The following is a 27,454-nucleotide window of genomic DNA, read 5'->3' as shown; positions in this document are numbered from 1 at the left end:
TTTACCTCTTGTTTCATCCTATTTATAGCCTTGGACATCTGTTGATCACAGTTCTCTTCCTGGAATGCTCCAATATATCCTGGCAAAATGACCTTGGCAAGTCAATCAATACTTAAGTCTTGGTTTATTCATCTATAAAGGGGGACAGTAATCTAAACTACACCATAAAATACTGTGAAATGGAAATCAGATATTACATATAAATATAAACTACAGGCCAATAGAATGCCTCATATATAGTTAGTAGTTAACATTTGTTACCTATAGCTATATAATTAGGAAAGTGTCTAATGGTTTAATACAAAATAATATTAACAATTGAAATTAGCCTGACTAGGTGGTGGCGCAGTAGATAAAGCATCGGACTGGGACACGGAGGACCCAGGTTTGAGACTCCAAATTTGCCAGCTTGAGAAAGGCTTACCAGCTTGAGCCTCAGGTCGCTGGCTTGAGCAAGAGGTCACTCAGCCTGCTGTAGTCCCCCGGTCAAGGCACATATGGGAGAGCAATCAATGAACAACTAAGAGGCCATAACAAAAAGTTGATACTTCTCATCTCTCTCTCTTCCTGTCTGTTCCTATCTGTCCCTCTCTCTCTCTGTCTCTCTCTCTCACACACACACACACACACACACACACACACACACACACACACACAAATTTAAATTAAAGCCAAGGAGGCAGTAATTAATTCTCTGTATATAAGAAATTAACATTTCAATCATGTCTTGAAGAATGATTTTGATTTAGCCAAATAAATATAGAAAAAATAACATCTTAGATAGACTAGCATTTACCAAGGTGATTAATACTGGGCTGTGTGTAGAAAACTACAGATTATTCACCAATTCTAGGATGTAGGGTATAAAGGAACGATGTAGATGAAGTCAAGTTGAGGCAGTGGGAAGATGGGCTTACTTTATAGAAGACGAAGGGAGGATATCAAATTGACATGAATAAGTCTATATTTTAGAAAAATGACAACATGGAAAGATCCTGTAAAGGATGAGAAGTTTAAAATTACAGAAAAGGAGGCTGTGACAGAGCAGAATTTTGGCTAAAAGACCAAACTCAAGCAATGGAAACAGGGACACGTTTAGTAGAAGAAGCCATCAAAGTGCATATTCACTTACTGAATATCAGCAGTCCACAAAGTTCCAAGTCCTTAAAGGATAAATACATTTTCTTCAAACAAAAACTGGTAGTTTACTTGGAAATGATCATCTGTGAACTTGGCAACAAGTGGCCATTAAAACTAATGATAATTACTAACGCGTCTAGAGGACCTACTACATGCTGCATGCTAAACCCGGTTTATTCTCATTCCAATTAAACATGGAGGATCTGAGCTCAGATTGGCGCTAGGGCACAGCAGAATCCCAGTCTGGGCCTATGTGACTCCTCTGGCCTTAATTGTCTTCTCCCTCTCGGACTCTCTCTCACAGCAATTTATAAACCACAGTCAAAATCAATGTTACTCTTTTTTGCTGTATGGATACTGAGTCACATAATAGGAAAATAAAGAAAACCACAGATTCCTGCCCGGAGTACTGAATTAACCTTTGACAAATTTCTTTGAACTCTTTCTCTTCCCCAATCTCCACAGTTGCTCCATTTTTGATGGAAGAAATGCTTTTCTTTGGATTTTTACTCACTGGCACTCATAGGGAAATTCAATATCTGTGGGAGAGTTCATTAATTGGATACATGGCAGGTTTGCATCCCTGTTTCCAGGAAATGGAATGATTTATTAAAAAGTGTTGCAATGCTGTCTGGAGATGAAACCACCAGATGAGAGGGCAGTGGCAAAATTTTACCAAATTCTCAATAAAATAATATGATGCAGTCTTCATGAAAGAAAAAAAAAATCCAAGCCAAACAAACAAAACAGCAGGCCATCTCTTTTTTATTTTATTTTTTCTTTCTTTTTTTTTTTTCTGAAGCTGGAAACGGGGAGAGACAGTCAGACAGACTCCCGCATGCGCCCGACCAGGATCCACCCGGCACGCCCACCAGGGGGCAATGCTCTGCCCCTCTGGGCGACGACCAGAGCCACTCCAGCTCCTGGGGCAGAGGCCAAGGAGCCATCCCCAGCGCCTGGGCCATCCCCGCTCCAATGGAGCCCCGGCCGCGGGAGGAAGGAGAGGGGGAGGGGTGGAGAAGCAGATGGGCGCCTCTCCTGTGTGCCCTGGCTGGGAATCGAACCCGGGACCTCTGCACGCCAGGCCGACACTCCACCACTGAGCCAACCAGCCAGGGCCTGCCATCTCTTTTTTAATTTGTTTATTTTCTTGATTGAAGAGAGACAGAGAGTGGGGGGGAGGCAGACATTGGTTTGTTGTTTCACTTGTTTATGCATTTATTGGTTGATTCTTGTATGTGCCCTGACCAGGGCTTTAACCAGGGCTACAACCTTGGCGTATTGGGATAAAGCTTTAATGAACTGAGCTATCCGGCTAGGGCCAGGCCCAGGTAATCTATTTTGTATGTATTTTGATGTGGTAAAAATCTCTTTGTAAAACCTAAAACCTGTGGTGGGCAGGTTCATAATTTTCTAACATGAAATGTGTTAGAGCACATAGTTTTAAACAATCGAAATGGCATTGCATTAGTTAAGGTAATACTAATATCTATAATAAACTCAAGGTTTCAGTGGCTTTTAGCACAGTAGGAGTTGGTTTTTCATCTTTTAGCTATTTCATATAGTCAGGGGTTGACAAACTGTGGCCTATAGGTCAAATCTGGGCCAGTGCCCAATTTTGTTAAGTCAAGTTTGATTGGAACACAGCGTCCATGTCAGTTTTTCTGTGGCCTTATGGCTGTTTTTGTGCTAGGGCAGCAGCCCGGAGAAGTGACAGTAGAGGCTGTCTGGCCAGTGAAGGTGAAAGCATTTGTGATTCGGCCCTTTGTAAAAAAAGTTTGTTGATGCATGCTGATGGTGACTCTGTGAACCAGATTCCTTCCAGCTGGTGACTCCCTCATCCCTCCGCTAGCCTGCCATCAGTGAAAGAGAGAAAATGGAGCGGTTTATAAAAGACTTAGAAATTTCATACATCATGTCCAATCAGTTCTGTTGGTCAGAACTCAGTCCTACGATGATAATTGATTGCAAAAGGGACTAGGAAATTTAGTCTAGCTGTGTGCCCAGAAATGAAGGGAAATGCTTGGGTCGACTATTAGTGAACATTTAATTAGCCAGAAACTGCCTAATTTGTCAGATGTTAAAGATTAAGCAAAAACTGACCATATTAAAATATTCTAAGATGCACAGAAGTGTCCTCTGATTGTCAGAAGTTGTAATGAATGATAGGGATGTGTCTTTAGAAACAGAACATTGAATAATTGGAGGAGCGTATTTATACTCAAGTTACTAAATGTACAGAGAGAAAAGATCTCACAGTTAACCCATCTTTTAAAAAATAGACCAGGCCCAAATGCACAAAAGTGTTCTATAAAAATCTCACTATGGTCTCTTGATTCTGTGGGCTGCTTACCTCCGCATGATTTTGCTAACCATCTTCCATTCCCCCAGTTCCAACCTGTGGATCTAAACTCACATCCTGAAGCAGCTCTCCCTGGGTCCTGTGTTCTTGTTTCTACTGGATTAACTACTCAGTTTTTAGTATTCTTATCTTGCCAGACCTGAAACTCTGTCAAACTAGGAACCAGAAGGGCCAAGGCATTGTAGATCTGAATTCTAGAAGTGAAGTTTAAAGAATTAGGGTAAAATCAGGCATCACAGCAGAAAGGAGGCATTTGCTGGCTTCTAGACATTGTCAAGTGGGTGGCTGCAGAGTTGTGTGAGCAACCTATCTCTCTCTTGGCCTGGAGATACCTTGTGGCTTCTGCCAGCACATTGTAAATTTATCCCAAAGGGACCTTCAGGGATGCATGAATGGGTCATTGACAAACCCACCACCAATACTGACAGAAGCAACTCATGTTACAACCCTTACAGGCCATGGTAAGCAAATATGAAGAACAGTGCAGGGAACTTTTCAAATGCAAGGTACATTTCTAAATAATTTAATTGGTCTTTAGATTGAGTTGTGCATCTAGGACTATCTCTACTCCAGTTTCTACTTCTCTTTGACATATATACTATTTAGCTTTATCTTGGGTCAATTTAAATTTTTCACTTGCTGGACTCTAAAAAAAACATTCAGGTTATGTATTTCTCTTTATTACTCCTGAATGCTTATATTTTTAATATAATCTTGCTGTGCCATTTTTTTGGAAATTTATTGGATTTCTACAGAGTGATATATATATATATATATTTTGCCAGAACCTTTTATGTTATTATTTTGACCCATATATTTTTTGGATCCTGTTTCACATTTCCTTTCTCTTAGAACCATCTGCTTTTTATAGCTGTTCTTCCTTCCTTTGGCTGGCCTTTTGATATCCAGGCTTGTGTGTTGCCTTCTTCCACTGAATACAGGTTTATCGTCTCCAACAATATGCCCTCTCCTCTCTTTTCCTCTGATGCAAGCGAGACTTATTGTATTCTAAAACAAGGCTGCTGCTTTTTCACAAAAGTAAATTCTTCCAGTTGCCACTCCTAGGTCTACATCATGGACCCTAGGTGTCCTATTTTATTAATCATTCTTCCAGCCATTTAGGCCATCACAACTATTTATTGCATACTTGCCATGTACATGGGAAAGTATATATCATATATATTTAGACATGTAAAATAGCTTACTTTAACAGAATAGGCTTTACAGGAAATATACTAGCAATGGGTATACTTGTCTTTTTAGAAATTTATATTCGTTTTTTTTAACAACAACATTAAATTCCTACTTAATGTTACCGAGAAATATCAGAAACAATTTTAGTTCAGATTTTTAATAATCACAACTTTTATTATACATTTGGCATGTGTTTGTTTTATTTAGGACAGGTGTACTCCCTCCAGTTGAACAAATTTGTCTCCAGACAGTCCCCTAGGGGAAATACTGCTAGCAGTTTAGAATCACTGACTTAGATGCTGCCTTGTTAAAAAAAAAAAAGGATTTAGTTGCATTAAAAGTCATATACAACATATAAGATTTCAAAACATATGTAAATAAAATGAGATTACAAGAAAGAAAGAACATAAAAAGAGGAGAAAGCTAGAGGAAAGGCTGGTGTACAGAATCTGTGCTGTGTGTAGGTGTTAGAAGTCATCTGTGCATTTGGATCTGAGCCTTCAAACTACTGATGCATAAAGATTAAGCTGATGACGTTTTAATTAGTACCCAAAGCATGAGCTAATATTTACTCAAGTGCATCACATCTTCATCTCTTTCTGAGTATGCAAAAAATATTTCCTAGAGGCATTTATAGAGGCATACTGTGTAATTTAAACAACAATTTTCTCAATAACATTTTTATTCCAGATTTTAGTCACTGTTTTCTCTTCATACCCCTACCTTCTACATGAAACTGTGAAAATTATTATTTTTTTTTTACAGAGTCAGAGAGAGGGGCAGACAGACAAGACAGGAAGGGAGAGAGATGAGAAGCATCAATTCTTCATTGCAGCACCTTAGTTGTTTATTGATGCTTTCTCATATGTGCCTTGACCAGGGGGCTATAGCAGAGTGAGTGACCCCTTTCTCAAGCCAGCAACTTTGGGCTTCAAGCCAGTGACCTTTGGGCTCAAGCCAGTGAACATGGGATCATGTCTATGATCCCATGCTCAAGCCAGCAACCCTACTGGTGAACCGTGTTCAAGCCAGCAACCTTGTATTTTTAAACCTGGGTCCTCCACGTCCCAGTCCTATGCTCTAGCCACTGTACTACTGCCTAGTCAGGCTGAAAATAAAAAATTTAATTAAATACATAGGGTGACCAACTGTACTGGTTTTCCCAGAACTGTCCTCATTTTAGCATTAAAAGGTTATTATCAGAACCTCTCAGTTTAGAGCAAAACTGGCGGGGTTGGTCACCCTAATTCTGAATCAAATTTCTTGTTTCTTTTAAATTTTATTCTGTTTTTTATACTTGTCTAATTATTAATTCTATTTTTATAGTAGTTAAAATATATTTTGTATTTATCAATTTTTAAAATTTATTTTTATTTTTAATGTATTGTGTTGACACGGTTTCAAGTGTCACACTCAATATAACACCCTCACCCCCCACATCGTGCCCCCAATGCCCCATGCAGAGTCTCTTACCATTCCCATTTCACCCCCTTTGCCCCACCCCCACCCCTTTTTCTGCTGGGAATTGCCTCCCTGTTGTCTGTATGTATTAGTTGTGTACATTATATATAATTTGGCTAATCCCTTCACTTTCTTTGATCCCATCCTCTCTTCCCCCTTCCCTCTCACAGCTGTCCACCTGCTCCCTGTGACCCCGTCTCTGTTTCTGTTTTATTCCTCAGTTTATTGTGTTCATTTTCACATATAAGTGGGATCATACGATACTTGTTTTTCTCTGCCTGGTGTATTTCACATAGCATAATCTCCTGGTCCACCATCGCTATATTTATCAATTTTAAAATCTTGCCTTCTTTAATAGTTTATTATCAGAAGCTATCAGTTCCCAGATTTAATAGAACATGTCCTTTCTTTCTTTTTTTTTTTTTTGTATTTTTCTGAAGCTGGAAACGGGGAGAGACAGTCAGACAGACTCCTGCATGCGCCGGACCAGGATCCACCTGGCACGCCCACCAGGGGGCAATGCTCTGCCCCTCCGGGGCGTCGCTCTGCCGAGACCAGAGCCACTCTAGCGCCTGGGGCAGAGGCCAAGGAGCCATCCCCAGCGCCCGGGCCATCTCTGCTCCAATGGAGCCTTGGCTGCGGGAGGGGAAGAGAGAGACAGAGAAGAAGGAGGGGGGGTGGAGAAGCAAATGGGCGCTTCTCCTATGTGCCCTGGCCGGGAATCGAACCCGGGCCCCCCGCACGCCAGGCCGATGCTCTACCGCTGAGCCAACTGGCCAGGGCCAACATGTCCTTTCTTTAACAGCAATTATTCAAATTAGAAGTGGTTTTGGTTATAGAACAAAAAAAGTTCGACCACCAGGCTCTAGCATAGCTAAACATTAGACACCAAGAATTGCAGTGGAGAAATACTGATTATTTTATTATAAATGGTGCCATTCAGGAGAATGGGAAGCTAATGATCAAAAAAGCCCGATGGCGTGAAGGTTATATATTATATATGGAAAAATCATAAGACATCCTGGGTAAGGGGTTCAGGGTCATGCTGGGAGCTGATTGTCAGAGGTAATATAAGGGTAATAAATCATTTCTTCAGATCTTGAGGATAGCTTTTCTGATGTCCCTCTGCCTGATCTCCTAGGAAAATAGCCAGGGAGTCATTTCACCTTAAGGTTCAGGAGCTGAAATACTACTTAGGTGAAGATGTTATTCTTAGCCTGCCAGAGATCCAGGCAGAGAGGTCCAGACCTGTTCACCTTTGTCTCAGGAAAAGGCTAGGTTTTTGAGCAAAGAATATATATAATATTAGAGAGAGAGAGAGGGAGAGAGATGATATATAGAACTACAATTTAACACTAAATTTAATCACAGTCATAAGGACTTTTCTGTGACTTTTTGGTTATTATGAATAATTATTTCTCATGAAATTCAAACATTTATGTTGGCTCCTTGTTTATCCATACCATTTTAACTAGCATTGGCAATAATGGGTATCTTGCTCTCTCCTTTTGTGTAAAAGCTTAGAGTTGTCAACAAATCAAACAAAGTTTAGTTCCCAGAGTTCATCAGGTAATTTCCAACATAACTGCTGCGAGCCTTGGGTCAAATGAAGAGATATCTAGAGATACTGCAGCTTGTCCTCTCTTCCACCATCAGAGACTAAAGGCCAAGAACAGGACTTTCCTTTTACTTCAGCAGCTCGCTTCTCCTCCATGAGACAGACGGATGTGGTCTGGGAGAAAGTCCACACTTTAGCAATAGACCATTGACAGAATGTTTGGGAAGTGCAAAGAGGAAGAGAGCATCTGTCTGCACCCAAATTATCAGAGGCGGTGATGTTTGTGAGAATTTTAGGTTCAGAAATATGTTTTTTAAGGTCACCCATTTTCCTTCTCTGTTTTTATTGGATGAGGAAAGTTGCCTCCAAGATAACATAATGTTTTAATTCCAGAGGAGGAATTGCATTGCATTTTTGTCTAGTTATCCCAAGCAGAAAATTCTTTCCCTGAGGTACGAAGCACATTTTGTTTAGACTTTATATCTGGTTTGTGTAAGTCAAGCTGAGAATTAGAAGAGTGAGAAAGCTTTGGCTGGTTTGTTAAGTGGGTAGAGTATTGGCCAGGCATGTGGATGTCCTGGGTTTGATTCATGGTCAGGGCACACAGGAGAAGTGACCATCTGCTTCTCCCCTACCCTTTTCTCCTTCTTCCCTTCCTACAGTCAGTGGCTCAATTGGTTTGAGCATTTCCCCAGGCACTGAGAATAGCTCAGTTGGTCCAAACATCAGCCTTAGGCACTGAGGAGATAGCTCAGTTAGTTTTGAGCACCAGCCCAGACCAGGGTTGCCTGGTGGATCCCTGTCAGGGCACATGTGAGAGTCTGTCTATCTCCTATCCTCTCACTTAAAAAAATAAAATAAAAACTAAAAGTAAAAAGAGTGAGAAGGTGAAATCCAACTGACAGATAAGAATAAGGGGGATTCAGCAGAAAGAAGTTCTTCTAAGCAGAGTGGCCCTAGTGCCAACTTTATCCACAATTCATTCTGCATAGAATTTGAGAAAACATGCTATACCAAGTATGGGTATCACAAGCACTGATGTATCCCTTTTTCTTCTGTAGCCTTGGTTGAAACATAATGAAATTTGAATCAAATTTAACACTTTTTGCTGTTGCAGGAAAATTGTTGACATCTTATCTCTGTGTCCATTCTGTTGCATTTGTGTCTTGTTTCACCTTCCAGAGGAATTATCCCATCTATACTGCCCTATCACGATGTTAACCTGTATGGACACATTTAGCTAGTGCAATGACCATTAAGTTGAAAGGAGAGTTAGTATGAGTCCCAGCACCTGCCTTGTCTTTTGCTTTCTCTTCTAATGCAGTTGTGTGGAGTCTTGTTCAAAAATGTCTTACCACCTGGATCCTCTTTTGAATGTGTTGCTGTTCTCCATAGGATTTGGCAGTAGAGACTTCCTGTTGTGCAGCAGGCTTTCATTTACAGGACATCTGTAAAACCACAACATGAATAGTCAGAGTAGCAAAAATGGCCTTCGAATGAATGTAGTAAAACTTCAGAGCACATTCTTGAGCCAGGAGAAAGTGCCCCAAACAGCAGATGTGACTTCAGATGAATAAGACACAAGTCAAGGTGTGGGTCTTTCACTATCCCTCAGAAAACACTTGGATTTCCTAGCATGCAATTATGTAATGACTGTGGTTTCTTTTTGTAAACTGTGTCTCAAACAGGGAGGAAGAAGGGACCAACTGGATTATGTAACTTTATAAATAGAAACAGCCATGTTAAAATAACAATACTGCTTTGAATTAAGCCCATGAATTTTGCTACTAGCTGACTAAAGCTAGACCACTGAATGAATGTAAGATCCATACTGTGAAGTGATTGCTGAGGTTTGCCCAAATATGTTTAATGGGAAAAATCAGTAAGAAGATCCTACCCTTCTTCCATTGTACTTCAAGTGTGTTAGTCCAAATAAATCAAATCCTTTTCTCTGCTGGAAGTAGTCAAGTTGGAGACACACAGGAACTTGTCCTCCACTAAAAATAGTGAGTAATGAGCTCATACCATTTATAATACAGCACATAATTTACTAACACTTGGAACAATTTATCCTGGCAATGGCATAAAGGATAAAAGGGTACCTACCTTATAATCTATTGAACAAAATGTGTGCTGCATTTGCCATATGTTCTGTAACACTAGATGACTTAAATTTCATTGCTGCTCTTTATTGTAGAGGGCAGAACCCAGGTACATAGACAGAGATCTTCTTAATAAAGGCCTAAAACATCAGTCATCTCAGCATGGTCCCATTCAATTTAATATATATTCCAACAGAGAGATTGTGCTATGTTTGCCAGTTAGCTGAGGTTTATAGATCATAGGTTTCTGACTCTCTCAAGGGTGATAGTATAATAGTAGTATTTTCTTTGATTTTTTTTTTGTGTGTGTGTGTGTGTGTGGCTATAAAAGTGATACTAGTCTTTCCTAGACTGTTGACAAATTCGTCTTCCCTAGCATGGCTGTATTCTTGGCCATCATTCAAGGTTCTTCCTAATCTAAGTGAAATGAATTTTCTCATTTAAACTCTTACTTTAAGGAGAGGCCTATTGATTCATGTTTATATCCCCTGAGGTCTGTTAAACAATGTCTTGGATATAGTAAAAATTTAAACATATTTGTTGAATTAAAAAAATTAATAATGGATTTTTGTGTTTTTATTCCTTTGCTTCATGGTTATGTTTTTTAAAAAGCCATCCTAGACTCTATTCATAATTGCTTGGATATAAATGTTGGCTTTGCTGTTCTGTAAATTTCTGCTATGTTAATGATTCAAGGTCAAATCTTATTCATATTTTGGCATTAGTATAGTTATGTACCAGTTAATAATAGGGATATGTTCTGAGAAATATGTTGCTAGATGATTTTGTTGTGTGAAAATCAGAGTGTACATACAGAAACCTAGGTGGTAGAGCATACTGCTCTAATTGTATGTGCTATACTTTCATGTAATGGGCAGCACAGCAGGTTTGTTTACACTAGTATCACAAACACGTGAATGGTGTGTTACACTACAACGTATTGATGGCTACAGCATCACTAGTTGTTGGGAGTTTTCAGCTCTAGTATAATCTTATGGGACAACTATTATGTTTGTATGCAGTCTTTCATTTACTGAAATATCATGACAGTGCCTTACTGTAGTAGACTAGTCTGTCATGAACAAATCTGCCTCAATTCAGTGGTGGTCTTGTATGCCATGAACCTATCTCATCAAATGTAGAATATTGACAATGGAAGAGATAGTAGAGAATCTCCTAATACCTGTACCTCTTTTATGTACATTGATAAAATGAAGACCAAGCAAATTGAAATGGACAGTCTTAAAAACATATCATCCTAAGTAGTGAATACACAAGTTACAACCTGAGTGTCCCATCTGTTGATGACTACTACTTGGGTTACTTTAACAAACCTGCTTGGGAAAATTGATATGACTATAACATCAAATCTAAGACTCAATCTCATAGAAAGCCAACCATAGCTTTGAGCTAGAGAATCAGTAAGGAGATGTCATATGTTTGAGTCATGCTCCAACACCCAAAAGCGTCTTGGCATTCTTTGATTTGCTTGTCAGTTAGAGCAGAACTGATGAGATCACTCTATTCATTAACAATGTCCATGCTCTATTGCCAAGGTAAGTTTATGGATGTTAATAGAGTTTTTCTTGTCTAGGGTGATGTATGATCTAGATCTTCCTCCAAGCAATTGCAAGTCCATTGTAGTGTAGTAAATTCAGCCAAGTGCCTTGTAATTTATCTGTTTAACTTAAAGGGCATTAAGACATAAGATATAAGAAAATATAACTCAGTATTTTCTATAACATAGTTCTTCTTGCTCTCAAACCTCTATTCCTGCTGATGGTGGCAGAAAAGAGATTGGTGAGGTTGGAAGAAAACTAAATTAGTTTTGTTTGTTTGTGTTTTTTTGCAGTTTAATAAATAGTCATTGGAGTGAACATTTTGTAATTTGAAGATGAAACATTTTGTCAGCGCTGTTTTCTTTTCTCCATGAGATTTTTCTCACTTATAAAATTGCATCTTCAAATGGGTAAATACAATATGCAAAGGGAAATTTGTGTGCCCTCAGGGTAATAGGGGATGGAGTCAGGAAGGGTCCCTAGTTGCTTGCTACCATCAGGATCCCTGCTGTTCTGCACTACAAAAGCCCCTTACACCTGGGTCCCTGGGCGTGCCCTCTTCTCTGCTGAGACTTGGGTTTGGGGTACTGTGTGAATACCCACTGCTGATTACCATTGCCTAAGTTCTGCGTCTGCCTTGTCCTAATGCCAGCTCTCTTTGGGCACACTAGTCCTCTCCATGTTTTTGCATATTAGTACTGGGATACACAGAAACTTCTGGAATCATGCATATCAGGAGTGCTATCTCATGAATTAGCTGTCTAACCATGTCCTGTTTCCACTTTCCCTCTACTATGTCTGTTTAGTATTCACAAGGGATACCCTGTGTTGGGGTCCTCCAGCTACCTGATGGGAAGTGGGACAGATGGCCTTTTAGCTTTCACCCTGATCTTCAATCTATCTGAGAGTTTTTCTTATCCAGCTGTCATACCTGGGCCTCCTCTAAAGGAATAGAGGTACAAGGTTTTGTCTTGGGAGTCTAATGGTGTCTTATCCTAGACACATCCCTTCTGAATCTTTTTGTTTATTTCCTGCTATTGGAACGTTCAGGAATTCTCACCATTATGGCTAGCTTCTCTGAAAATACCTCCTGCATCATCTGCATGGTGTTCTATAGTACAACTCTGGTTTTCCAGGGTTTTTGTTTGATATGTCAAGGGGAGGCTTTGCAATCTAGACAACACTTTCTCATTCAACAAATCCTGCCTTTCAAGAACGTTTTGTCATTATGGACTTGATATATATTTGTAATAAAGTTAGGCAATGAGTATTTTTGTTATAGGCTGAATTCTGTCTTAAAATAATAAATATCATTGTTCCAATGGGTGGACAACCCATAGGTCAACTAAAACAGAAATCAATAAGGACAAACATATTCTTTTTTAATGCTTTAAGAATTAACTCCCTCCAACATAAATATATGACTCTTTATATTGTGATTTGGTGAAATTCACAACTTAATGTTTATTATTTTCAAAGAATGTTGAAACCATTTTCTAATACTGACCTAATGCCTAAATCATGAAAGACCATCAGTAATAATGGATATCACTTATTAAGTAACACTTGCCAGACTCTGTTGGAGGCGCTGCAAATTCATTCTCATTTAGCCTTCATGTGTACTACTGTTAGCCCAACTTTACAGATTAAAAAAAAAGAAAAGAAAAGAAAAACAAGGCATAAGGGAGCCAAGTGACATGAGTAAAATAACCCAGCTATTGCCTTTTATGTAATCCTTGTGGATTTAGTGTGCAGAGGTCAGAACTAGTGCTTCAGTAGCAGGAATTGAGAACCATCTTCATCTGTGAAATCAGAGCAAGAGAATAAAACAAAACAAATCAATACAAAACAAAATAACAACAATAAAAAGAAACGATGACTCTTAGGAAATATAAAGTGATGTTTGAAAGTATGGGTAGATGTGGCCTCCTCTTCCCAAAATGCAGGTATAAAAATGAACTAACTGATCTAAGATAGCAGTTTGAGACATAAAAAATTTCTATTATACTTAATCACAATAGTGTAATATCCTTTACTGCAAGTTTGTGAAAAGAGCTTAGTAAAATATTTAGCTAGGTAAGAAACATTTTTTAAACTTTTATTTTTAAATTTGTAATGAAGCACAATAAACACCAAAAAATGCATGTGTCATAAATAGATCATTTATGAGTTTTCAGAAACAGTACATACCTGTACAACAAGCATAGACCACGATGTAGGTATTGTCAACCTCCCCTTGGGTCCTAGTGATAGAAACCCCTATCCTGATTTCTGACAGCATAGATTAGTTATTCCCGTTATTATAATATATAGATAAAATCATAAAATATGTACTCTCTTTGTCTTGCTTTTTAAAAATTATTCATTATGTTTATAAGATTTACCCATATCGTTGCATGGGAATTCAGATTATTTATTCTCACGGACATATATTATTCTGTTGTGAGTTTTCCCACAGCTTAATTTTTCATTTTATCATTAATGTGGCCATTTAGATAGTTTACAGTGACCATTTTGTACATGTGTTTTGGTGAACTATGAAAGAATAGCTGTTGGGTAGGTACCTAGGAATGAAATTGCTAGGTCATAGACAATAGGTCAAATAGTCAACTTTAATAGGTTTTGCTGCAGTTTTCCAAAGTGGTTGCATCGTATTACTTTGCTACTACCTTGTATGTGTCTCTGGCCACTCCACATCTCCTCTCATGTTAGATATCCCAATTGCTACGAGGTATTTTCTATAAAGGGGGATTTCATTGTTGTTTTGATTTACATTTTCCTGAAGTCAAATGGACCTGATCATATTTTTATATATTTAATTGACTGTTTGGATATCCTATTTTGTGAAGTGTGTTCAGGTTTCTTGACAACTTTTCTACTGAGTGGTGAGTCCCTTTCCTTAACATCCATAGGAATACTTGATGTTCTCCAGATATGAGTCCTTTGTTGGATACACCTTGTTCATATATTCTTCCACTCTGTGGTTTGCTATTTCACTCTCTAAAAATGATTTGATTTGCTGAACATAAATTATAAATTTAATGTAATACAATGTATTATTTTTATTTTAAGATTCTTCCAATTTCAAAGTCACAAAGCTATTCTACATAAAAATATTATTTGAGATAAAAAATATATAACATATTCAATAGCTATTTTTATTTTATATACAAAAACATGCTGAATTGCCTATTGTATGGATTAGAAATAATCTTAGCTATTATAAAAATTAAAGTCAATTTTATTTTGTGTCAGATTATTTTTGAATTCACATAGTAATCCAGTGAAACTTCTCATTTAATGTAGAAATCCTTCTACAGTTATTTGACAGAATCTTCCTAATGTCCAGAAGTTAGTGTCTCAAAAGGTATATATTTTTTCCTATACTGGGGTAAAAATTGCCTCTGTGTAACATTGATTTACTGGTTCTAGTTCACTAATGTATTATTTATTCACTTATTTATTCAGCAGACATTATATGAGTCCTACCACATTCCAGACTTGTGTATTTTCAGAGGTACAAAGATAAATAAAAGCTTTGAGGAACTCTTTTTTTTTTTAACTCACAGCTGAACAAAGTTGTAGCAAAATTAAAATGTGCTGTTGCCTTATTGTTCTATGCTGTGAGCAGAGGCCTTCAAATATTCTATGTATGATATGGATTTCAGCCTTCTTATCATTCTGGTGGCCTAAATACTTGCTGGCATCTTCAAATTGAAAATTAAAAATGTTTACAAAGCAATAGTTCCTCAGTGTTATTCTGTTTTGTTTTGATTTTTCTACCAGCAAAGAGATCATGGATCCATCAGGTCCTACAGCTGGAAGGCAACTTCTTTCTGCCGATTTAGCATAAGCAGAGTTATCATATTATTGGCAGTGCTTCATGTTATTTACACATACTAATTGAAATTAAATAAATCTGAATAAATTCCCTAGATTTTATTCTTATGATTGTTGTCAGCCCAAGTATATTCCAACATTTTCACAATAAAATACACAACAATGTTTGTCATTAGAAACCAAACAAGAATATTTAATGATATAGGGCTAAATTATTTTTATATACAGGTAAATAAAAAAGACAGGATATAAAGGTGTATAATTACCATAAGCAACTGTGTGTGTGTGTGTGTGTGTGTGTGTGTGTGTGTGTGTGTGTTTTATGTGTTGGAACAACTGGAAGTAAACACACCAAAATATTCATAGCATTTATCTTCGAATAATAATATATAATTTTTAATTCAACTGAGCTAATTTTCAGTTTGTTTTCTTCTCAATCATGCTAGCTATTCCTACTATCTTTTCTAAAACTTTAAATTGAATGGAATACCATCTAAATCTTTTACATGTAAACATCTATTATTTAGAAATGCTTTTGAATTAGTACATCCTTTTGAATATACCCTAAAAATATTCAGGTAGATAATGATCTGTTAATCACCATTCTTATAATTGTCTAAATATTTGTGAAATTATCAAACAGTTCTATTATAAGACTGAATTTCACTATATTTTAAATATATATATATATATGTATATATATTGAAATCATCATTAAAAGATCTGCTGAAGCCTGACCAGGCAGTGACGCAGTGGATAGAGTGTCGGACTGGGATGCGGAGGACCCAGGTTCAAGACCCCGAGGTCACCAGCTTGAGCAAGGCTCACCAGCTTGGACCCAAGGTTGCTGGCTTGAGTAAGGGGTTACTCGGTCTGCTGTAGCTCCATGGTCAAGGCACATATGAGAAAGCAATCAATGAACAACTAAAGTGTCACAATGAAAAACTAATGATTGATGCTACTCATCTCTCTCTGTCTGTCCCTATCTATCCCTCTCTCTGTCTCTGTAAAAAAAAAATCTGCTGAAATAAAAATATCATTATTCTCTTTACTACCAACTTAGTAACTCTCACTAAATGAAAGAAGATTAGTTTGATAGAATCTATTCTTAGTGAATCTATGATATGCCTAAAAGGTATTGCATTATTTTTCTAATTTCTCTTATGGTCTTTGTGTAATGGCATTGTGATATATTGTAAAAATTCTATACCCCTTTGCAGTTCCTCCTATCAGAGTGGGGTACACGAGTCTGTTTACTCCCCATCTTGAACAGGGGCTGATATGGTCTTAGAATGTCCTTCAAGAAATAGAGTGTAGATGAGGAGACTGAAAATTCAAAGCCTTGGCTTCAGAGGCCTATAGCTTTCTCATTTGCTGCTCTAGCTAATCCTATGTAAATAAGCCTGGGCTAGGTACTGTGTAGTAAATGGCACATGACCCAGGGTCTCAATAATAGATAGATAATGTGGAGCATATGAGTGAGTCATGGACTAATCATATCTGAGTGAACCTGGCCAAGATCAGCTGGACAACTGGTGTGCTGAGCTGAGCCCAGATTGTCAACCTACAGGATTTTAGCAGTTGTTTTCTTTCACTAAATTTTGGTAGGATAGTATATAGAAAATACAGATATGTACTGGAATTTTATAATACTATCAAGTTCATTTGAATATGTTTATTAAAATTATTTTTTCTATAAATTTTGGAATATTGTTATTTTCAAATCAGTATAAGTTTTCAGGCCAGTTGGCTCAGTGGTACAGCTGGTTGGCTCAGTAGTAGAGCATCGTCCCGGCATGTGGATGTCCCAGTTTTGATTCCTGGTCAGGGCACACAGGGGAAGTGACCTCTGCTTCTCCACTCCTCTCTCTCTTCCTTCTCTCTCTCTAGCTTTCTCTTCCCCACCCATAGCCATGGCTCAGTTGGAGCAAGTTGGCCTAGGGCAATGAGGATAGCTCTGTGGTATTGCCTCAGGCCCTACAATAGGTCAGTTGCTGAGCAATGGAGCAATGGTCCCAGATGGGCAGAGCATCGCCAGGTAGGGGGCTTGCCAGGTATATCCCCGTCGTGGTGTGTGTGGGATCTGTCTCTGCCTCCCTGCCTCTCACTTAAGGAAAACAAAAATTCAGAAATTCATGTTCTCTTGGCATATATGCTATGGGGTAAAAGGAGCACTATATTATTATTTTTTACTGTGAATATTTATTAATAATTTCACTGTCCGTGCTGTTTTATCTCTTTCAGGAAAAGTAGGGCTTGCAGGTCTTACTCAATGTACTAGCTCATTCTTATTATTCACTCTTGCAACATGTAGCTTATTATATCTGAGTATAAATACTACTTGATGAAGTAATAATAGAATGTAAATTAGGAAAAAATACTAATAAATTGCTCATAAATTCTGAATGCTAGCTGCTGGCATCCTTTTAGTCCTAAGAGCTATTTTCTCAGAAGATCTATCCAATATCAGTTGCCTTTGTTCTGAAGTGTAAAGTTACACAGTGGAAATCTAGATTTATTTGACTTAGAACTGTATTTGGTGTAACTCAAACTTTTAATTAAAGGTTTTAACTACAAAAATAATTTGAGAATATTCTCTTGGAATCTTTTCTGCTAAAAAGAATATCACAGCCTGACCAGGAGGTGGCGCAGTGGATAGAACCTCGGACTGGGATGTGGAGGGCCCAGGTTCAGGTTCGAGACCCCGAGGTCGCCAGCTTGAGCGCGGGCTCATCTGGTTTGAGCAAAGCTCACTAGCCTGGACCCAAGGTTGCTGGCTCAAGCAAAGGGTCACTCGGTCTGCTGTAGCCCCCTGGTCAAGGCACATATGAGAAATCAATCAATGAATAACTAAGGAGCTGCAACAAAGAATTGATGTTTCTCATTTTTCTCCCTTCCTGTCTGTCTGTCCTTATCTGTCCCTCTCTCCAACTCTCTGTCTCTGCTACAAAAAAAAAAAAAAAAAAAAAAATCACACAACACAACCAGAATATCACAGAGTTTTGAAATGATGTAATATAAAGTAAAATAATAAAAATTAAAATATCATTAAATTATTTTACAGTGTTTAGGAATACATAACACTATGATCTTAAGTTAAAAAAAGAAAAAATATTATTAATCCACATCTTCTTTTCTAAACAACATTAAATGGGTTTTTTTGTTTGTTTGTTTGTTTGTTTTTTGTATTTTTCCGAAGCTGGAAACGGGGAGAGACAGTCAGACAGACTCCCGCATGCGCCCGACCGGGATCCACCCGGCACGCCCACCAGGGGCGATGCTCTGCCCACCAGGGGGCGATGCTCTGCCCCTCCGGGGCATCGCTCTGCCACGACCAGAGCCACTCTAGTGCCTGGGGCAGAGGCCAAGGAGCCATCCCCAGCGCCCGGGCCATCTTTGCTCCAATGGAGCCTTGGCTGCAGGAGGGGAAGAGAGAGACAGAGAGGAAGGAGGGGGGGTGGAGAAGCAAATGGGCGCTTTTCCTATGTGCCCTGGCCGGGAATCGAACCCGGGTCCCCCGCACGCCAGGCCGACGCTCTACCGCTGAGCCAACTGGCCAGGGCCAACAACATTAAATGTTTGAATATTAGGAAATAGTTTTTAAAAATATTTTCCCTGGACATTGTGGAATTATCCACTTTAAAATTCAGATGGTTTAAATTGATAATAAATGTGACATTTTCTAAAAGTAACCTTTATAGATTTTGAGTGGTTCTAAATTTTTAGGTTTTGGACAATGAAAAGATAAAAATGATTAAATTCTAATTGCTTGGACTTCATTCAGAATTGTCAAATATTTAAAACTTTTTCTGAATTTACATTGAGTAAAGCTTTAACTTTTTTTTAAAAAAAGTATTAATTTTGGTAATCTGATAAATGAGACACCAGTTGGAGGAAATGCAAACTCACATGTTTCTGATAAATTGGGGGAGAATTCAGGTATGGATGTTGGAGTCAGACAATTTAAGCGCAAACTCCTGCCCTGTCATGTATTGAGGGAGTGACCTCAAATATTACTTACCATAACTTCTCTGAGCTTCCTGTCCTTTGTCTCTAGAATACAGATCATAATCTCTGGCCTTCATAGAATTTTTATAGATATATTTTTATTTTTGTTAGATATCTTTTCACAGTGTCTGGAATACAGTGGACCTTTAACAAATAACTACTGTCATATACTTTAAGATTTTGGTTTCCATTTTATTTGAAATTATGTGGTAATTGTGTGTGGGGGTTTTATTCATTTTATTATTATTATTACTTTAGTTTTTTCATTGATTTAAGAGAGAGAGAAGAAGGGAAAGAGAGAAGAGAAAGGGGAGAGGAAAAGAAGCATCAACTTGTTCCACTTATGGTAGTTGTTCCATTTAGTTGTGTACTCATTGTACTTCTTCTGAGTGCCCTGACCGGCGATGGAACCCAGGACCTTAATGAGCTGGGACAACACTTTATTCACTGAGCCATCCCACCAGGGCCTGTTTTTTTTTTATTTTTAATGGTGATAGTTGCATGGAATAGGCAGATTGAAACAAAACGTTTCAAAAATATTTAAAAATGTAATCTAATTCTAACACTAATCCTAATAAAAATATTAAAAGTATTTTTAATCGAATGTATTAGGGTGACACTGGGTAACGTAATTATACAGGTTTTAGGTGCCCGATTCTACAATACATCTCTATGCAATGTATTATGTGTTCACCTTCCCAAATCAAGTTTTGTCCATCGCCACTTATTTTCTCGTACACTCCTCCACTCCTCCCACCTCCCCCTACAACCATACTGTTGTCTGTGTCTCTAAGTTCTTTTCTTTCTCTTTCCTTTCTTATTATGGGGGTATCCTTTTTTGTTATATTAGAAGTCTTAATTCAGCAAATGAAATAGAAATGTAATCAATTCTCTTTTAAATATTCAGCAATATTTATAATGATGAATGTAAAAATACCATTATTTTGGTTCCTAACAGTTCCCTTTGTCTCAATTTTAAACCATTATCTTTAGTTATATATGACATTTCTTGGATTTCTCCAAGGATAAGCAACAAAGAAGGTTTGGGGGGAAAGGTTGCCTTGGGTAATCTTTTCCTCAAAGGAATTAATCAGACTTGAATGTTCTTGCAAAAGTTTAATTAAATATTCATATATAAAACTATTTTAAAACAGGGGATAATAAAAATATATGTTCTATCAATGAAAAATGACCTCATTTCACTAACTCATATTTACAATGCCATGAAGTCAATTACAATTTTATGACAGAATCTTGATAAATTTTATTTTCTATTATTTTTTTTCTTATTTGTTTTTTAGTATTTTTTGCAAGGACAGAGATTTCATGAGTAAAAATAAAATTCACATAAGATACAAAATGCTACCCATGTAATTTGCCAAGAGTAAAAACACAGTTCATATTTGAGACAAAATACAATCCATATTTATTTCATGGGCTTTGAAATTTTAAGAGGTCCCTTCTATAGGAGAGTTCCAAGGGAGTTAGGAATCTGGCCTGTGATTTTTGCTTTTGGCAGTGGCTTCTGAAATAAAATACAATACCTTATAATATTTCAAAAAGTTATCCATCATCCATATTGTAAAGTACATTGCTGTATTTTAAGCTCTGGAGTATGGCTTGAAAAATTCACTGTTCATGGGAGGTGGAAAACATGAAAAGAAATGAAAATGGGAGACAGGGGGATTAAGGGAGATTGGGTTCCATGTGTGGATGAAGAATTTGACTCAAAATACATATGTTCCAGGAAATGTTTTGTGAGGACTGTGTTGTTAATTAAGATTTCCAGAGGTTCAGAAATACCTCAGGTTCTCAGGAAGTATAATACGTATCTCCACTGTGTTAAAGTTAACAGTTAAGACTCCAGCCGTTTGCATGCGGGGTTTTAATGGAGATTTACCAGAAGAATTGGTGAGAAAGTAGCCCTGTTGAAGACGGATTGGGAACTCACAGCCATGGTTTATTATTACTATCTCATTGTGGTTTTTCACACTGTGAGAATTCAACTTCTAGAACAAGGGGAGCCTCTTCACTCTCAGAGTAGCCTGACCACTTTTCTTCAGGGAAAGCAGAAGCTAAGAAATCAAAAGTTTGCTTATGCTAAACCCCAGGGAAATATATAAAAAGGAAAAAATCCCACTCCATAAGCATGCTTATCCGTATAATAATACCAGCTTTACTAAAACCCAAACCAACCTAAATAAAATTTTAACAGAATCTCATTAAGTATTCAACTACATGTGTAGTGCTTAGCAGAGAAATGGACCTGGATAATAGTTATGGTGTCCTACTTAAAGAAATGCAAGCTGCTTCACCCAACCTAAGATCATAAACCTTTTGCATGGATTGGCACTCCAAGTTGACTAATATTTCTTCTAGCTTATTTTCATTACAATTATAGAAAGTATAGCCCCTTACTCTGTTTTTACATGAGTAAGGGTATGTAATGCACAGTAAAATTATGTCAGTTACCCCATCAAAGAATGAGAAGTAAAAGTCAGTTTCATAACTAGTTGAGGTCTCTCTTCAATCTTTTAGGTAGAAAAGAATAAAATTGCCCTGACTGATTGACTTAGTGGTAGAGCATTGGTCCAGTGTGTGGATATCTAAAGTTTGATTCCCTGTGAGGGCACACAGGAGAAGTGACCATCTGCTTCTTCACCCCTTTCCCTCTCCCTTCTCTCTCTCTCTCTTCTCCTCCTGCAACCATGGCTAAGTTGGAGCAAGTTGGCCCAGGCACTGAGGATGGCTCCATGGCTTTGCCTCAGGCTCTAAAATTGCTCAGTTGCTGAACAACAGAGTAACAGCCCCAGATGGGCAGAGCATCCCACATAGGGGGGCTTTCCGGGTGGATTCTGGTCAAGGCATAAGGGGGAGTTCATATCTTTGCCTCCCCACTTCTCATTTAAGAAAAATAAAATAAAATAAAAATAAATAAAATTTCAGTTTAGCTGTGATTTTTTTTTTCAATCACAAAACTATTAGCATATTTTATCATATTCATAAACCTACTTTGGGATTCGTTTATGTTCCCAAGTTCCCACCTTTGAAACAATATTGGAAAGACCTGGAAACTATTTTTGCAAGTGTGTCTCAGAAACAGTCTAATATATAAATCCAGTCTTAAAATTGCTCAGTTTTGTCAAAGAGAAATATGTAGTCCTCTGAGATACAGCTTCTGGTCCCCAGGGCAAAGGTTTTATGGCACAGTGAGTAATCTTTCAGGCTTAAGGGAAATCAGATGTGGCTCTCTTGGAAGAACAGTTTTCTGGGTGTAACTTTCTGCTTTTCAAGAAAATATATAAAATGATAACATTGCCCTGAATTTGAACCCTGACATGCCATATAAGTACTACATTTCTTATTTTCTTCTTTTGTTCACACTGTCACCATTTTATCATTTTTTGTACTTAATTCTATTTTATCATGAGCTGAATCAACTTTTGCAAATAAGTAAAGTACACTTGAAATATCTTTCTGTTCATTAAAGAGAATGTGGTAGAGCTACTTGCACTAATAGTAGGCTTAAGGTATGTTACGTGGAGAAAGTAAAGTGTGAAACACAATGGATAATCTGCTCCATTTTTATAAACAAACAAACAAAGGTATATTTTTGTTTGTGTACATATGTATTTATGCATAAACCAGATCTAGAAGGATACATAGAAAATGGGGACAGTGATTGCCTGCATGGAGAAAGGAAAACTGAGATGCTTAGAGATCAAAAGTGAAGGCAGGTTTACTTTACTTTTATATAACACATGCACAGATTATACTTGTATATGTATAGAACAGTGTACATACATGCATATTACATATATATATGTATGTGTAGATATATATGTATATATATAAATGTATATATACATATACATTTTGTATTATTTAAACTTTTTACTACGACCAGATGGTGGATGAAGCATCAGCCTGGGACACTGAAGACCCAGGTTTGAAACCACAAGGTCACCGGCTTGAGTGCAGCATCATAGACATGACCCTATGGTCGCTGGCTTGAGCCCAAAGGTCACTGGCTTCAACAGGGAGATTACTGGTTCTGCTGGAGCCCCTGGTCAAGGCACATATGAGAAAGTAATCAATGAACAACTAAGGTGCCGTGGCTATGGGTTGATGCTTCTCATCTCTCTCCCTGTCTGTCTCTGTCTATCCATCTGTCCTTCTCTTTCTCTTTCTCTTGCTAAAAAAAAAAAAGGAAAAAACCCTATTTACTATGTACATTATTTAAATAATAAGAATTTTTGCTAAAGTGTTGCCAAGATTCAAATGTTGCTGTTCTATTCTTCTTCATACTTAAATAAGAAATAGCCATTTCTCCAAGTAGTGCTACACAAAACAGACACTCATGAATGTTCAAAACAAAACAAACAAACAAAAACATTTATTTCTTTAATTGCTAGACATTATTTCTTATTTATTAAATGTTTTCTGGGTTTAGGGCCCAAATTACAGTTATTTAATAAAGCATTATTACTTTGTGGTTGGAATAAATAATCTTTATTTGAATAAAATGCAAAATCTAAGTCTTTAGTTGATATTCAGATTGAATGAAGTTAACTTTTTGTATGTGTATGTGGGGGTGTGTGTGGGTGAGAGAGAGAGAGAAAAAAAAAACAGACAGGAAGAGAGAGAAATAAGAAGCATCAAACTCATAGTTGCAGTACCTTAGTTGTTCATTGATTGCTTTCTCTCATGTGCTTGACCAGGGTAGGGGATGGGAGGTGGGCTCCAGCCAAGCCAGTGACCTAGGGCTCAAGTCAGCAACCTTGGGCTTCAAGCCAGTGATCTTTCCACTCAAGCCAGAGATCATGGTGTCCGGAAACTTTGGGGTTTCTAACCTTGGTCCTCAGAGTCCCAAGCTGACACTCTATCCATTGGATCACCGCCTGCTCGGGCTGAAGTTAGCTTTTAATGTCAAAATATTAGATGCAGTTGTGAATGTCTAAAGTCAGGTTTATAACTTTAAAGACAGCTTTATATGGGTTTAAAACTGAGTGGGAAGGGTTGCTGGCAGTGTCTCATATAATTTTGAATGGCAATGAACTTAGCATTTCAGTAATTTTTAATCAAGCTGTTTTAATTGTCCAATAAAAGAAAAATTTAAGGTTTAAAGATCGAAACTATCAAAGAATGGGTAAACATCATTTCAGTCTGAATTATTTCTCTTTACTCTATAATATTTATTTGGTGTATGTTTGTGAAGAAATGACAAAGAGTAATGTAAAAGCATAGCATTGGAAAATCTCAGTTCCTTTCTTACCATGGAAACATTCGACCTGAGCATATATGTGCTTCAGTAGAGAGTTCAGCTTGACGCTATTGCCATGGTTGTCTCTTATGTAGTAGGGGTCCATTATTAATTAAGATATTTCCCAGCTTAAAAAGAGGAACTATACATCCTTCTTTTTTCTTACATTTTATACAAATAATCACATGCATCTGTCTGCATGAAACTCTCTTACTTAATCAAACCTGACCAGAGGTTTTGTAACATTTTATTCAGTCTTTCTATTACCATATAGGGTTGGTCATGATTAGAAAGGGCAATACTGAATGGGCTAAATGAATTTCACTTAAATTCTGTTCACATGCTAAGAAATCTGGAATGTTGTATTCATGAAACTAGCTTGTATTAATCTCTTAAAGTGTATTAAGAAATGCTTCAGGCCCTGGCCAGTTGACTCAGAGGTAGAGCGTCGGCCTGGCGTGCAGGGGACCTGGGTTTCGATTCCCGGCCAGGGCACATAGGAGAAGTGCCCATTTGCTTCTCCACCCCCCCTCCTTCCTCTCTGTCTCTCTCTTCCCCTCCCACAGCCAAGGCTCCATTGGAGCAAAGATGGCCCGGGCGCTGGGGATGGCTCCTTGGCCTCTGCCCCAGGCACTAGAGTGGCTCTGGTCGCAGCAGAGCGAGGCCCCAGAGGGGCAGAGCATCGCCCCCTGGTGGGCAGAGCGTCGCCCCTGGTGGGCGTGCCGGGTGGATCCCGGTCAGGTGCATACGGGAGTCTGTCTGACTGTCTCTCCCCGTTTCCAGCTTCAGAAAAATAAAAAATAAATAAAAAGAAATGCTTCAGCATTGCAAGTAGAATTTGATGTTGTTTCATGAAAAAATAAAGCAGACAGTTAAGTAAGAAATTAAATATGGCCTGCTGAATCCCCTAGATATTTGCAAACTGCTAGATAAACAACAGGGTACATAACCTAGAGTTTGCTATTACTTTCTGGCCAGATATCACAGAAGCCAATTGCGTTTTAAATTGGTATTGGGGAAGAGGTATGTTATATCAGATCTACTGGAAAGCTCTGTCTGTTTCTATCACAAGTTTCAACATGTAAGCACATGTTTATTTGGCTCATGTGTGCCTCTCTATTTTTATCACTTAATGTATACATACTGACGTAGCAAATTAAAACAAAGTTGATTCACGTTAGTCTTATGTGTGCAGCGATAGTGTACCCATGGCTACTGATAAAGTTCATTTATGCCACTGTAATTTTTACGAATTTCAACAAGGAAGAAATGCTACAGAAGCATGTAGAAACTTATTGAAAGTGTTTGGGGAAGGTACAGTTTCTGATAGGACATGCAGAAGATGGTTCAAAAAATTCAATACAGGTGATTTCAACCTTTCTGATAAGCCACGTTCTGGGCGACTATCTTTGATCAATGACGATGTTGTTAAGACCATGTTGGAGCAAGATCCTTGTCTGACAACATCGGAGATCACAGAAAGGCTTAATTCAGCTCAGCAAACCATTTTGGACCATATTCGGAAGATAGGATTGCTGTGGAAATATTCAATCTGGGTGCCACATGAATTAGGTCAGAAGAATTTGGATGATCAAGACATCATATGCACATCTCTGCTTGCTTGGAACCAAATCGAGCCCTTCTTGAACCCGATGATAACTGGGGATGAAAAGTGGATTACCTACGAAAACATCGTAAGGAAAAGGGCATATTGTGAACCCAGAAAACCTAGCCCTTCCACCTCTAAACCAGATTTGACTCTGAATAAGATAATGTTGTGTATATGGTGGGACATTCGAGGACCAATACATTATGAGCTTTTAAAACCGAATGAAAAGCTCAATTCGGAGAAGTATTCTCAGCAACTGGATAATTTAAAGACAGCAGTCCAAGAAAAGAGGCTGGCAATGTTCAATAGGAAGAACATCATACTGCATCATGATAATGCCAGGCCACATGCTGCTTTGGGGACTCATCAAAAAATTGCAGAACTAGGCTGGGAAATTCTGTCGCATCCACCATATTCCCCAGACTTAGCGCCCTCTGACTATCACTTGTTTTTGTCCTTACAAAATTTTTTGAAGGGCAAAAAATTCAAAAATGAAGAAGATATCAAACAAGCACTAGTTCAACATTTTGCATCAAAGGATAAAATGTTTTTCAAAAATGGGATATACAAATTGCCATCACACTGGCAAGAAATCATTAATAATAATGGCAATTGTATTATTTAATAAAGTTTATTGACGGTAAGGAAAATTTGTATTTTGGTTTATTCCAAAAATGGACAGAACTTTCCAGTAGACTGTATATAAAAAACAAAAACAACAACAGAACCAGAAATCTTGGAGGCTGCTGTAAAAGAAACTTCCTGAGAGCCAAAGTAATTTCCTTGAAACTTGTTTACTGTTCTATATTCTATCCTATATTGTATTTAAACTCCGTCATTGAAAAACTGAAATTCGGTGACGTCACGGAAATGGCGCCGTGAGCAGCGCGTCCGACAGCTCTCCCCTAAATCACAACAAATTTATCAACTAGAAACAGAAAAATTTATCCTCGGAGCATTCCGGAGTTCCACACAAACTGATAGCGAAAGGACTGTTATCACTTGAATCTGAGAGACGAGGGTGTGGAGGAAGCTACCGCGTTCTTTCAAACCGCAAGGAAGTGCGCCTGTGGTGAGTCAGCCCATATACTTGGGAACCGCGAGCCCCCGCGAGCCGCCACCGCGAGCGGCCGCCACGAGCCGCTGCCCCTAGCCGCGGCGAGCAGCCGCGCACGCGCCCGGTCCGGTTGAGCACCGCTGACGTTCCCAGCGGCCCGCACACTGCGAGTGGGGGTCGCCGGCCACCGGTGCCCGGAGCGCCCCATTCGCGCACGTGCCTTGGGCATTCCACGTGCCCAGGATGCCCTGCTGGCCCGCACACCCAGGGGGCTCCATTATCCTGCGCCTGGTGCGGTCCA

Source organism: Saccopteryx bilineata, chromosome 2, assembly GCF_036850765.1.
Source record: "Saccopteryx bilineata isolate mSacBil1 chromosome 2, mSacBil1_pri_phased_curated, whole genome shotgun sequence".
NCBI lineage: Eukaryota > Metazoa > Chordata > Mammalia > Chiroptera > Emballonuridae > Saccopteryx > Saccopteryx bilineata.
Note: the sequence above shows the minus strand (reverse complement) of the source record.